The following is a 14,928-nucleotide window of genomic DNA, read 5'->3' on the forward strand; positions in this document are numbered from 1 at the left end:
CTTATGACACTCAAAAGTTCCTTCACCAGACACAACTTACATGAGCTGATGGTCTCTGCTTCCACTTACAGATCACAAAATACTTTCACAAACAATACAGAACACAACTGTAACCACTCTGTCAATCCAGAAAGAGTGAAATGAAGATTACTTCTGAAAACAGTAAAAACTAAGAAGAATATGGAAATAAACAACAGCCCTTCACCCTTGCCCTAAACAAGAATATTTAATGAAAATACAAAAGGTTGGTGTAGGGGATGAGAAGAATTTGTTATGGTAAACCAGGAAGGTTTGTCTCTTCCATCCAGGTATGTGCAGTCCATTGTATCTTCTTCCACAATAACAAAGGACAGTTCACACACCCCCATCTGTATGTACTTTAGCACCAGCGCCCATGACAGAGGCCAGCTGCAGATCTTGGAATCCAGGCAGCAGCATCTGCACTACATCAGCCAGTTCCCTAATGAGCAAAACAGGACACTGCATATATATTGTATGTTAACAATGATATGTTTTATCATCTTTCCCTGTTGTGCTTTCCTTTGAGCTTCATTGCTGATCAGGACCCCATCTGATCAGCACTGGTGTCCAGGGTTCCTACAGTGATAACTCTCTGCTCTCATGAAAGCCAAAGCTTTCACATGCTCATTGTCCTGCCTTATTCCTGCGGTGGCCACATCTACATTTTGTGAAACAGTGGGAAAAAAAACCTCAAAACCAAAAAACAACACACCAAGATGAAAAAAGTGGCATCATATTAACTTGTAAGCGGAGAGATGAAAAGCTTTTGGGGACCATGAATTTTGACATTTCTTTTAAATATATTATTAAAATTCTAGCTTTAAATAAAACCAGAAAGGATGTATGATAAGGAAAACTATGGAGCAGTAAATCAAAAGCCCTGTGCCACAAGTGGCAAGAAGTAATAGATTTTATGAACAAGTGGACTACTTCCAGGCCTAATGGTGTGCTTTTTTCAAGACAAAATAAACAAGGATTATCCAGTTGGACTCAAAGCTGCATGACAAAGGACCTGTCCATGTATAAAGATCTGCCAGCAGAATCATACTGTAATGACACATATCTTTCACTGGCAAAAGCACTTTAGAGGAACTTCAGCTGACACCAGAAGAATCTTTTGCTAGTGTAATTGGATTGTCCCAAAGAATTTTGCTGGCTTAGCTGCACTGGCCAACACAGTGATATTTTTCATCCTGCCAACTGTGTGCCAGTCCAACTAGAGCACATAACACCGCTTGTTCAACTTCTGCAGGCTAAGCAGGATTCAGAATCTTTGCTTCAACTCACCACCATTCACATAATTGTTATACCTCTTCTCATGAATAAGAGAACATGTGGAATAGATACAGCAACTTCTCTAGTTAAAAACTGCAAATTGTTAACAGCTGTTGATGAGCATTATCTTGGTATAACACAGTCTTAAAGTCAAGGTAAATGGGTACATGGTGAGAAAGTAAAAATCCTAGTACTGATGTCCATATCTGGCACCCTCCAGGCACTAGATATAAATTTGAGAATGTAAATAATGCTTCCTTAAAAAAAAATCAAATTTTACCATGAAACCTCATTATCAGTAATATTCAGAGCTTTTTTTTTTTTTCCTAGCCAAGTTTTGATTTCAGAGTTGTGAGCAGGACACAACTTGGAAATGTGGCTATCTGGGCACATACTAGATAACTTCCTGATGAAGGAACAGTAAAGGAAATCTGAATTTGGTATAATAAAAAATTGGCAAAGAAATGCAGACTTTCCCAAATCTGCAAACTGTTTCAATAAAGGCAGATTATTGAAAGTAAGCCCCAAATGAGCCAATTCTTTTACAAGTCCTAGGAGATAGCATCTGGAGTACTGTGTGCAGTTCTCGGCTCCCCACCATAAGAGAAACACTGACATACTGGAGAGTCCAATATAGGGTCACAGAGATGATGAAGCACCTCCTGTGTAAAAAAAGACTGAGACAGCCTTGGACTGACTGATCAGCCTAGGAAAAGAGAAGGCTTAGGGCTGTCTCATCAGTGAGACACTGCAGGCTCCATCTGAACATGCGTAACACCTCTTTACTCTGGAGAGCGACTGAGCACTGGCACAAGTTTCACTGAGGCTGTGGAGCCTCTCTCCTTGGATTATCCCAAAAGCCATGGTCCTTGGCAATTAGCTAGTCCTGTTATAGTAGGAAAGCTAGACCAGATGACCTCAGAATTCCCTTCCAACTTCAGCCACTGTGATTCTGCAGTTGATTATCACATAATGCTAAACACAAAGCCTTTTGAAGCCTTTTTCCTGTGAAAGAAGCAAGTGGAACTCAAGTAGGATTTCCGGGTACTTCAAGATGTACCCTTGAGACACAAAGTATCCCTGTGAGTATTTACAGTTCTCCACTGAACAACAGATACATCCGAGTACTCAAAAAAAAATCATTTCTGTCTGCACTTCAAGAACTTTTTTCTTGATTTTTTCTTAATTCTTACATTGCCAAGAATTACAAAAATGACTCTGTAACTAGTACTTGGGATTTAAAATTTCACAGAGAACAAAAAACAGTAAGCGTGATGCTAACAGCTTCTTATAGCCACAGGGGGGGAAAAAAAAAGGGCAGTAAAAATCCCCACCCTCATGGTGACATCTCTCCTGATTTATGAAGAAAGTATTTCAATTCAGACAGACAGAACAGTACTTAGCAAGGCACATAATTCTGAAAAGAAGCCTATAATATTTTCTTTAGCTTGCTTTTGAAATACGATCATGGGGCAGGAAGAAAACTAGCCACTACAACTTAAAATGGAAACCAGTGTTCAATAGCCATGTCAGGTTGCTGGTACAAAATTCTCTGTAGCAGCTTTATATATATATCTATCAGGTTTCTTAGTAATTTATGTGAATTAAAGAGTCGTGCTGATAGTGGAACAGCAGAACTTTCCACAACTTTTAGTAAAAGGAACATAATTTGTAAAACAAGAACAACATTATCAGACATGGCAAAAAGAAGATACAAGTTCATCTCATTTTTCTGTCTTTCAATTCTGATGGTACATCTCAATTACATGGTATATATCAATTATAGCTGTAACTATAGCTAATAACTGTACCAAGAACATGCCCCAATAATCTTTCTGGCCATCCATAATTCAGTCCTGGCTAACAGGATTAATTTATTATTTACTGACAGTGGGCACAAAAGCCAATTTGTCCTTCAGCAATCAGAACTGACAATGAATCAATCCTCCATGCAAAGTTTATCTGTAAAGACTCAAGGCATGCAATAGCAAATCGCACAGCAATAGTACATACAGAATTGTTTCAAAAAAACCAGGTGACTGCAAAAAAATGCCAAATTAAGACAATTCTTGCAAAAGTCCTAGGAGATAGCATCTGCTGTGCAGTTTTGGGCTACTATCACAAAAGAAATACTGACATAATGGACAATCCAATAAAGACTTACTTTACTTATGGTCAAAACACCATTAATAAGCTGAGTATTTAATTTGTTGCTCATTCTACATCAGATTAACATTTTTGTGTTTTTCCAGTGTTTTCTCCATACCAGTTTCTTCTCTGAAATGCATTTCCCACTTAACGGCATGTTTAGGATACATAAAAAACAAGATTAAGAGAAAGCTATGTCTGAACTGCTGAAGTTTCACACAGTAATTACTTGAAACAGTCCTAAGAATTTGATTATTAGATACCATTTTCTCATTTTGAACACTGGAATATCACTTCGCTGTACATGAATTTAAAATGCACAAAAAATTAGAAAAATGTAAAAATATTAGCATCATATTTAGCACTGCAGGACTAAATAGCATTAAAAAAAGAAGGTAATTGTTTTAATAAGACTACGTTTCTTATTTTCAAGCTCTACTGCTCATACAAAATGGACAGTAAAATCCATGTATCGCAACTGTAGCACCTCCTTTTCTAATTGGGTCGCAGGTTTAAGAACCAAGGCAGCACACAGCCATCTCAAAGTTCTTCAGATTGAATTTTATTAGTATTTGCTACTGCTTGCAGTACTTGCTGCATCCAAAAAACCTTTGAAATATGAATAGGTCTTGCAATAATTTTTTGCAGGAATTAATCAAAGCACTTTAAATCCTCCAAACTCACAAGGATGTTAGCAAGTATTTATTTTTGTATCACATCATCGTATTTTTTCTGAAAGGGAATCTTTCTGAAAGGGAATCAATCCAAAACCATCAACCAAATGTCAATATGGCAAGAAACCTCAGCTATACCTACTTCTCTATTAAAAAAAAAAAAATCCAGTTTTTGGAAAAAAGTATTAATTTCACCTTAAAAATCTCAATTTATGGTCTCAGTTTCCAACTCAACTTTGTCAGTGATATGTGTGATAGAAAATGGAAAAAAAATGAGCTATTTCTGCAGATGTTCCCTGCAATTACTATATACTATGACAGCAAACATTTCAAGCCCTCTTAAAACTGAAAATTGAAAGAGTTTTGCAACAATCAGTACTGGTATCCAAAAAAATCTTCCAAAATGCCTACCAGATCTGAGTTAAAGTGTCCACATATTGCCATCTGCACAATATAGAAAGTGTCATTTCAGGTGATGGTGTTAAAAGCTTTATCTGGACCTTCACATAGTCCCCTCTTTCATATGCAAACAAAACATTTTTTTTTAATAAAAATCACAGAATTATAGATATAGAAAGAGAACTCATTTTCCTATATACAAAGCTGAAACACATTAAACTTTGCACGTGTACCATTAGAATGTATTCATTATTGTAAAGAAATTTCTTTACAATAAGTAAAGTGTCCTAAAATGTGCTGAAATTGACATACTTAAAATGATGCCAGGGCAAGAGTGAAGAGGTAAAATCAAGACAAGATGTTCAGGTATAGGCACATCTGGAAAAGATATTTTTTTCCATTTTAGAAATAATTCTGCTCTTCTTGCTTTGAAGGGCTCTGAAGAGAATCTGGCTCAAAACTGCCTCACAGCAAGGTCTACTCTACACATAGCTTGCATATTCAGTGTGTATTCACTAATGATTTTGCCATTTAGGCATGTGAAACTAACAGTAGAGGACCTCAGTGAAGACAGAGTAATAAGGACATTCATTACAAGTAAAAAAAACAAAATCACATTCTTTCCACTTAAAGATTTTTCCCCTCTATTAAACTACACATATATAGATGCACACAGGTATGCAAACACAAATATGAAACAACATATGTAAGTGGATGAGCTATCACTTGAGCACTGAAAATTGAAATATTTTCTTTGTGTGAATGGATGTTATATTGACAGTATTTGTTGACAAAGCATCAAAAGAACATCCAAACATATTTTATACCAATAAAAATATGACTCATACTGCTATAACTGATGTCCCAATAGGCACAAGGACAAGGCAGCATTTGAAATCTGTTCCTAGTGAGAGGACTACTGGTATAGTAACTGGATCTCTATTGCAGTAACACATACTCATACCTGGGTGCCTTCACAGTTGTTGCTTGTCATCACAATACTGAACAGCATTACTAGAAGATGAAGTATCTGGTCAGCACACCATACTGCTAAAAATTTCAGTGTGTAATGCAGTTTTACGTGTTCTCAGTTCATACCACAATTTTCTCTCTACATTGCTTCAGGCTCGCTGTACTGCTAAAAATTTGAAGCCCCAATGAATATCCTTCATCCATTTTAGAAACTACACAACAAATCCACAAAAACCTACCTACCTACTCACCTGGTCAGTACAACCAAATCATCATGTTAACAACAGAATGTTCTTCAATATACTCACACTGGTACTAGTGAAAAAAAACAAAAAACCAAAAAAACAACAAACCCAGAACTATCCTTAACAACAGTCTAGGACTCTGAGTCATGGCTGCTCATGACTTAGAGAGATGCCCTCTTTCCTTGGTAAAGAACTGGCTGAATGGCCTGGCCTAGAGAATTCTGGTCAATGGAGTTATATCTGGCTGGTGTCTGCAAGAAAGCAGTGCTCCACAGGACTCAATATGGGGGCCAGGCCTGAGTAACATCTTTATTAACAAACTAAGGCAATCAAGGCAAAGGCAATCAAGGGACTCCTCAGTTAGTCTGACACCAAGTTGGGCAGAAGCTGACCTCCTGGAGAGTAAGAAGGCTCTGCAGATGTATCTGGACAGGATGTACCAATGTGCTGAGGTTGAAGGCCAAATGGCAGGTCCAGCCACTGGATCACAACAACCCCATGGAGTGCTGAGCCTGGGGCAGTGTCTGGAAAGTGCCCAGCAAAAAGGACCTGGGGCTGCTGGCTGACAGCCAGTGAACATGAGCCTGGTGTGAAGGCCACACCTTGAGTCCTGTGTCCAGTTCTGGGCCCCTCATGAGAAGGACACTAAGGCGCTGGAACATGGTGGGTCTGGAGCATGAATCTTATGAGAAGCAGCTACCTGAAGGAGCTGCAACTGTCAAACCTGGAGGAAAAGAGACTCAGGAGACCTTGGCCCTCTTGACAGCTACCCGAAAAAAAGCCTGCAGCAAGCTGGGATCTGATCTGTTTTCCAAGTAATAGGACACAAAGAATTGACCTCAGTTTGCACCACAGATGGTTTAAATCAGGTATTGGGAAATTTTTCTTCACCGAAATGATCACCAAGCATTGGAACAGGCCTCCAAGGGAAGCAGTTGAGTCACCTTCTCTGGAGGTAATAAAGAAGATGTATAGACACAGGTTAGTCATTCAGTGCCAGACTTGACAGTACAAGGTCAACAGCTGGACTTGATGATCTTATGGGCCTTTTTCAACCTAAATGATTCTATTATCCTTTTCAAAGCTCATCCTATTTACCCTATGTGCTACATACTAGAGATTACTGGATTTAAATATACACATCATTTAGTTTTTATTAACAGCTTGTATAAATTAGCAAGAGTTGCTTTAAAAAGCTTACGGAAAAAAATGTTCTTCTCTAGAGCTGGGATTTGAGAACACCTTTTACCCTTAGCAGCTTGCAAAACTTCGTTTTTTACATGTGTCACACTCAATATAGACACTGTAAACACACTACCTACTGCAGCAGTGGTTGGTTCCTCTACCTCTACAAAACACACATTAGGAGGCTGTAATCAAACAGGTGTAATGGGTAAAGAACTCACTCCTCAATGTAAGTGATAAATTATATGAAAAAACCAAGAAAGATTGGCATTTTCTGCTCAATTAACCAAAATAAGGAATAAATGAGAAAACACTGCAGGTTCTCAGCTTCAAAAAACAGCTTCTACTTGTGCAGATCTTTTCATTTATTTATTCAGAAAATAAGATTAGTCTCACACAAAGTCAAAGGAAGGTCAATAAAAAACAAACTACATGATACACATTAAATGATATGCAAAGGAACATGAGCCTAGCTCCCCCAAACACACTCAAAGAAGCAGTTTGCTGACTCACTTCTTAAACCTTATCTCACACCTTTCATAAGCAGGAAAAAAAAAAGGCATTAAGAACTTAAATCATGTAAGAAATTCGGTGATATGTGCCCTTTTTTAAAACATTCTCAAGCCCTGCCTAATGTTGAACAAAACAACAGACACACATAAATATTCACCTGTAGAAAGCAGAGCCAAAGAATACAAACATTATACTAGGTCTCTGTATTTGAACTTGAGAAAAAGTGCTCTGGCTGCTCTCTGATAGAATAAGGAAATTAAATAAAGAGAAAAAAAGTATCACATATGATCTCTAATCTACCCTCAGTAGAGCTTCACATACAAAATGACTAAATCCCTATTGGTCTTAACAGGTCCTTTGTGCCCACATCTAAATGTTTTTCCCAAAGCCATACTCATCCACTTGGAACTTACACATCTTCTTGAGTTCCTTCCAGAACACAATTTGAAATTAATTTTCTAGAATTTTCTTGTCTTTTATGTCTCCCATCTCTTCATTTCCCATCTTGCCTTATATTCAGTTCTGCTGTTTTCCCAAGACACAAACACAGAAGACAGATCAAAACTGTCCTCCCCCAGTACTTGCTAACAAAATAGTCTTACATCTTTTTGCAAGAGAAAAATTTCCAAGAATCAAATTTCGAAAATGCAGCTCATCAAAAATACTCCTCACATCACAAATGTTATTTAAAGAATAGTCCCAACACAGGTTTTCGAAAGAACCTGACTAAGGAAAAGTCCTAGATTTTTATCTAGAAAGTAATCTCTTAAAACTTTCAAGAAGACTGCCAGACAAAGCATCTGCTCAGCAGCACCAAAAACTGTGCCATGAATGTTCTCATCCCTTCTCACACAATTTACTATTACTGCAGTGTGAGAAAAAAAAATTAGAAATTGGCCACTTCTGTCAGAAATTAACAAAGCTGGCAAAGACAGACCATAAGGCTAAGATAAGAGGTTCTGAAAAGAGAATGGAGTTGACTTAATGCAACTTCTGAGTTTTTCTAAGACAGAGGTGTTCACAGATTTTGCAAAAGGAACAAAACTCAAGACTGATAAGATGAAAGAGCTACTTTCAGAAAGTAAGCAAAGCACAGCCTATGTAGTGGTGCTCACATGAAAGACTGGGCATTTTTGTAGTATCTGAGGTAGTAGTGGCAAATACAAAACCAGCAAAAATATTGAAAATAAGCAAAAAGATTAAAAATTCTGAGACAGCAAACCTGGAATGCATTTACTGAGAACCAGGAACTGCAGATACTAAACAAACAATGTCCCTATTTTCCTAAAAGGAGAAAAGCAAAGGAATCAGTCTTTCTACCGCTACAATGCCAACAGAAGACACTATGCAAGTCAGATCTATGCTGCTTACCTACTTTTCTACCAGTGCGATCCTGTAGACAAACTGGCTGGAAGGCAAACAGCAAAATACTAAAGGGCTTCCTTTCTCTCTTTACCCTTCCCACTGCTCTTCAAGAGCTGCTGTTGTTAGCATTCACTGCTATTAAAGGCCAAATCCAGCACCAGTTTTCTATGTTCTGTCAAATACACATCAGTAGAGGGCACCAAAAGGCAAAACAAGTTTCCCTATCTTTAAAGAGCTTAATAAAGAGGAACCTATCTGCTCCCATGAGAAGGTGAAGAGTAAAAAAAAAATGAAAACCATCCTGTTAAATCACAGACCTCCTCAACTTCTGCCCACAGCAGAACTGAAATATTCTGTATTAGATTATTTAACTTGATATAAATTCTTATATAGAGAAGGAAACCGCAAGTTCTATTTCCATATGAACTGATTAAGTCAAGCCTGTATCTTCCACAAGTTTTAAGAATCATTCCTCCACAGTCAAAACACTTTCTGACTAAAAATAGGAAATAAGAAGTTCTGTATCTTTCCTCTACCCATATTTTCATATTTCCATTCCTTCTGAGGCAAGGGGAGCTGGGGCTAGTAAAGCTACACAGAAGGACTTCATGAGAACTTTGTAACTCAAAGACCTGCTCTGTATAAATTCTCATCAGATGCCCAGCAACTCAGCCCATGCTGCCTCTACAAACAGCTTGTGTGACAGCTTTGACTTATGACAAGACTACAGTTTCACAGTACAAGACTACAAATCACTAGCAGCTGGGTCTGAAGAAGTAACTTCCTCCCTAACCACACAACTTTTATATTTTAGCAAGACCTTGTAAAAAATCATTACAACCCTTAAAGGCTTTCTTAGCAAAGAGCTGAAAAAGTAATTTGACTTCACCAACAGTACACTTTAAATCATAAAAGTTATCTCTTATTATAATGTCAATAAGCCATATAAAAAAAACATATTTAGATAAGCTGACACATAAACTTGACAAATCACAACAGTAATTGATTCAATTAATATCAGCTTTTGAGACAAATCCTCATATTTCAGAAAAAGACAAGACAGTTATGTACTGTGACGTCCACACCACGGCAGGTACAAAGGACTGATCAACATGAATTCAATATTTATTATACTGAAAAACCCCACAAAGTGAACCAGAGGAGAATCAAATTAAATTTAACCTACTCTGTAAGTCCATGAGTTAAAAAAGTAACAAATAATGAAATATCTACTTTTTAAGACCCTTTTACATACAACTAGTAGTATAACTCCTAGTAACAACTCTCTGAAAACTTTATTTACCTGTTATTCTATGAATGCATACACATAATTTCTTGCCAGAGATGTGCTGATAAAGGAAGACCAAAAACATTATGAACTATACATAGCCACGAAACCTGCCACAGAACCTGTTTGCTCTTCCACATTGTACTTAATCACCTAATGACTGCACTCTCCTTTCTCTCACTGCACTTATATTAGCATCCAAATGGAGTTCTTCCCTCTCTCAGAACAGTGAGTCTCTAATAGCACAGCTGCACTACTCCCTTGAACATAAGAAAGGTAATGTAATATAATGATACAAAGTAGTAAAGGAGTTTGTGGGGTCAGCAGATAGCAGGAAGCCCGAGATGTAGATAAATACCATAAATCTGGCAAATGAAATCAAAGCAGTTGCTTCAGTGAATGACATTTAGGAACAAGCACATCATCAGCAACACCAAATCAAATTGAATGTAATTGTATTCAGTACTTGAATAAGGCAGAGTTGTGCTAATCCTATTCATCTTAACATTCTAGTTGCCCCACTCTGCATGAGAAGAGCTTATCAAAAAGTGCACATCTGCTTCAAATACTACCTTCAAAAATCTCTTTCAAAATACAAATGCTATACGTTCATAAACATTGTTAAAACTTCCAGTTCAATGAACTGCTTTGTAATAACCAAGCTATCTGCTCTAAACAGTTAAAATTTGAAATAGATTTCCTCAGTTAACACCTTAATGCATAGTTAGTTCAAAAATACACTTTTTAATGAAACCAGATGCAACTTTACAGTTCAAGCATAAAAAACCAGAAATCCCCTCTGTGTTTTTTAGGAACAGGAATTAGCTCACGTTTACTGAAAAATACTGAATGCCCTAACATGTATGTTTGCTAAATCAGTGTTTCCTGAGTTGTTATTTTGACTAATTCAAGGGGATTACAGATACCTAGAGACTTCATTTTACCATACGGATGGGAGGACGTTCAGCGCTTCTGAAACACTTGCTACCGCCCTGCACATTAATCTGCCTGTTTTGAGGACAGCACGCAGCAATTCAGTCCTGGAAAATCTGTTAATTTTTAGCTTCCAGTTGTACTTTTTCCCAAAGCAGATAAGGAACTTTAACAAGATCAGACAATTACATCCCTTCCCCAGCTCTCGCGGGTCGCCCACCTGGAAGGAGCTCGGGCTCCCCGTCAGCCCAGGCCACACGGCCTCCACCTGTAAGGAGGGCGGCCCGCCGCTGCCGGGAGATCGCCCTTTCCCCACGCCGGAAGAAAAGCCGCGGGCACCAGGCGGCGCCGCCGCCGAGACCCCGCCCCGCGCGAGCCGCCGCTCCCCGCGCCGGTACCTGCGGCCCCGCCGCCTCCGCCGCGGCTCCCGCGGGGGCCGCCCCGCCTCCACCTCGGGGCCGCCGCGGCCGCCCCGGGCCGGGCCCGACCCTTCCGCCAGCGCTTCCGGGAGCGCGGTCTCCGCCCCCGCACGGTGACGCCACTCCCCGCTGGCCAGTGACGTCACACCACGGCCAGCGCGGGGCGCCCTTTGTCTGCGTCTGGCGGCGGCCGCGCGCCCAACGCGCCTGCGCGCTGCGGTGACGGCGCGGCCGCCCCGGCCCCCTTTTAGTTTCGGTTTCACAGGATCACGGAGTTGAGTGCGTCGGGAGAGACCTCCGAGATTGCGGGGGTGTACCTGGGGTCGATCTTCATCTTGTCAACCACACCGTGGCGCCGCGTGCCACGTCCAGTCTTTCTTTCCTTAAACACCTTCCGCGACGGCGACTCCAGCGCCTCCCTGGGCAGCCCGTTCCAGTGTCTGACCACCCGCGGAAGAAATACTCCTTCCTCATGTCCAGCCCGAACCCCCCCGGTGCAGCTTGAGGCCGCGTCCTCTGGCTTTGTCGACTGAGGAAACCGACCCCCACCTGGCTCTAACTCCCTTTCCAGAGTCAGTGGAGAAACAGGATCAGTCTTCTGCTGACGGTGCCAACACGGGTACGGGGCTCAGGATGCAGCCCTGATCAGCAAAGGGAACAAAGGGAGCAAACGGAGCCTCAGACAACTGATTTTCTCGAGCTGTTTCCCTCAAATAAGATATTGCCGGCTTATTTCTTACCTTTCAAGCCTCCCTCACTCTACACCTCAGCCTAATTAAAGTTTTTACCAGCTCTGATCCAGGAAAACAAACCATCTGCTGTAGGTATAAAGAATGAACGTTCTAAAGGAGATGACTCACTAGGCATGAAAGTGGTTGAAACTTAGTAAATGACATCCTTGCAGCTGCCAGAGGTGAAATGAAAACGGCATAAAAAGCTGTTCAGTAAACACAGACAGAATGATCTGGGATTTTAGAGTATGTGGGGATTTGACACCAAGAGGAATGAATCTGACTTGTCCTATTTGGACAAGAAAAATTTCCAGTTTTGAAATTGGAGGGGGTAAAAGAAATTCCCCCAAATATTCCCCCCCCTTTTTAAAATTACTGCCTCTAACACATTCACCACAAGAGGTGCATGTAGTCCTATATAATACATCGTATCAATAAATGTGATGGGTCCTTCAGATACCTGAATTAGTAAATAATTTTTTGTTCACCTGTGTGTGAACTTCATGGGCTTTTCCTACTAGACACTACACCATCCAAAGTGGTGCAGAAAGCTGATCATTTTTAGGATTAGAACTTAAAAATACTTCTCTTCTTGTGAAGAAGTATCTTTTTAATGAGTTGATGGACCTCTGTGTGACAGACCCAATTACTTGTATCTATGACAGTGTCATTGCGACAGGCAAATGAGACTAAGTTCATAGAAGCACAGAATTGTTAGGGTTGGAAGATACCTCTGGAGATCATCCCAACCAATTCCCTTGTCAAGGCAGGGTGATCTTGAGCAGGTGATACAAAATATGTCTGGAAGATGTACTAAATATAGCTGGGAAATTTAAAGGTTATAAATAGTAAAATAAATTATGTAGCTATGTATTTCAGGCGTAAGTACCAAAAAAAAAAAAAAAAAAAAAAAAAAAAAAAAAAAAAAAGGAAATAAGCTACAAAGGAGAAAAGTGAAGCATAACTACCAGCCCCTCAGTAGTAGTGAAAAAAAAAAAATCAATTCTACTGAATTGCCCCACAATGATTTGTTGTTGTTGTTACTACTAGGTGATCAATTTAATTTTTAACTGCATAGAATGATAATTTGATGAGAGCTGTGAAAAGAGATGTCGCAAGAGTAGTTAAGGGTTGCATATTTGGACTTCTTTTCAAGATGAGTGAACATTCTTTAATGGAAGCATACCACTAGTGAAACAGCCACCCCAAGGAACGAAAATAGTATTTTTAAAGCTAAATAAACTTGGTATGATTGAAAGGCTCTGCAGGATGATACACTTGCATTTACCTCTAAAACTAGTAGGAATCCACTGCTTGCGCATTAAATTAATATACCAAGGAATAACAGTTCCTTCTTACAAAAACCCTTCTCTAAATGCTGTGCTGAATACAGAAATTTATTCCATTCTTTTGTTTAATGTTTATACTTTAAAGCGAAAATCAAAGAAATTACAAACATGCAAAAACGGTGCCCTGACTCACACACTGAGGTTTAAAAGTTCCCATCACCAAAGCAACAATTATTTTTAAATAAATCTCAGTTCAAATCGCTTTGCTACAACAAATAAAATGGGAAATTATTTCATACCTATGCTATATTAGATTTCTCTAACAAGAAAGCACTGCTTTTGGTGCTACAAAATTGGACAAGTTCTTAGTACTACAAATAATTCTCTCAATAATGACACATCTCTCTTAATGCAATGAGTCTATACATGAAAAATCTTGGACTTTGGTTTCCTGCTGAAGTCACTGAACATGAATTCAAGATTCTCATGTGCCAAGTCAACAAAATCAAGTAATTGGAGTGGAAGCCTGGGAATTGTTTTCATTAAGATTGCAACATTCCTTTAGCATGTGTGGTGTGAACTTTTCTCATGCTGTTATCCAGAAAATGACAACTGGGCTTGTGGAGAAACTACTGTAGAAATATATGTAGATTGCCAGTCAAATACTAACCTTTACATTTCTTCTAAAATGCAAAAAACTGATTATGCGCAATCAGTAAAAAAGTAGTAAATTATTTTGCTGAAATAAGTCTATTGACTAATCAAAGATATGTCAAATTATTTTAGATGCATGCTTTTCATAAAGTTTCTAGAACGAATACAAAAAGATCCAACAATTAATAAACCTGTAGATAAATCAATTAAATCCTGCATTTAATATCACTGAAATTATATTCATAGCAAAATGAACAGGTGGTATCTCAGTAATTGCAAAATAAATCAGAACTTGATTTTCAAAGTAATTCAGAGTGGAAACTGTGACCAAAACCAACACAAGAATGTAGGCATATGTGAATACAAGCAAGGAGTCATATGGGATTTCCCATGTACTCTAGTGCAGGTTATTTTTAGGAAGCATTACTTATGATTTTTAAAAATATATATCCATATACACAAACCCTTTGGAGGAAAAAAAAAAAAAAACCCCAAACCAAACCAAACAAAACAAAAATAAACAAAAACAAAAACAAACAAACAAAAACCACACACACACACACACACACAAAAAAAAGAAAACAAAAACAAAACAACAACAAAAAAACAATTAGTGGGCATCCAGAAGATGGTGGCCAAAAGCTCAGTTCCAACGGACATCAGTGACAAGTTGTGTACCATAGACATCTGTATCAGGACCAGTGTTACTCAATACCTTCATTAGTGACATGGAAGAAGGAATTGAGTGCACCCTCACCAAAACTGCAGATGACACCAAGCTGAGTGATGTGGTTGACACTCCTGAAGGAAAGGATAC

General features: G+C 38.9%; 1 protein-coding gene across 3 annotated transcripts in view; it reads right to left on the minus strand.

The window, feature by feature from the left end:
- RNF38 (ring finger protein 38) overlaps positions 1 to 14,928 on the minus strand; it is a 108,101-nt gene that overhangs the window by 34,489 nt on the left and 58,684 nt on the right. The window contains exon 1 of one of the 3 annotated variants that reach the window (XM_066339770.1): positions 11,417 to 11,497. The exons of 1 other annotated variant lie outside the window; for it this stretch is intronic. The gene's annotated coding sequence lies outside the window, so the exon portion shown is untranslated. Of the gene's footprint in view, positions 1 to 11,238; positions 11,370 to 11,416; positions 11,498 to 14,928 lie in introns of those variants that run through there. One more of the 3 variants, XM_066339769.1, reaches the window with a different exon arrangement.

This window comes from Sylvia atricapilla, chromosome Z (assembly GCF_009819655.1).
Source record: "Sylvia atricapilla isolate bSylAtr1 chromosome Z, bSylAtr1.pri, whole genome shotgun sequence".
In the NCBI taxonomy this organism is placed as follows: Eukaryota; Metazoa; Chordata; class Aves; order Passeriformes; family Sylviidae; genus Sylvia; species Sylvia atricapilla.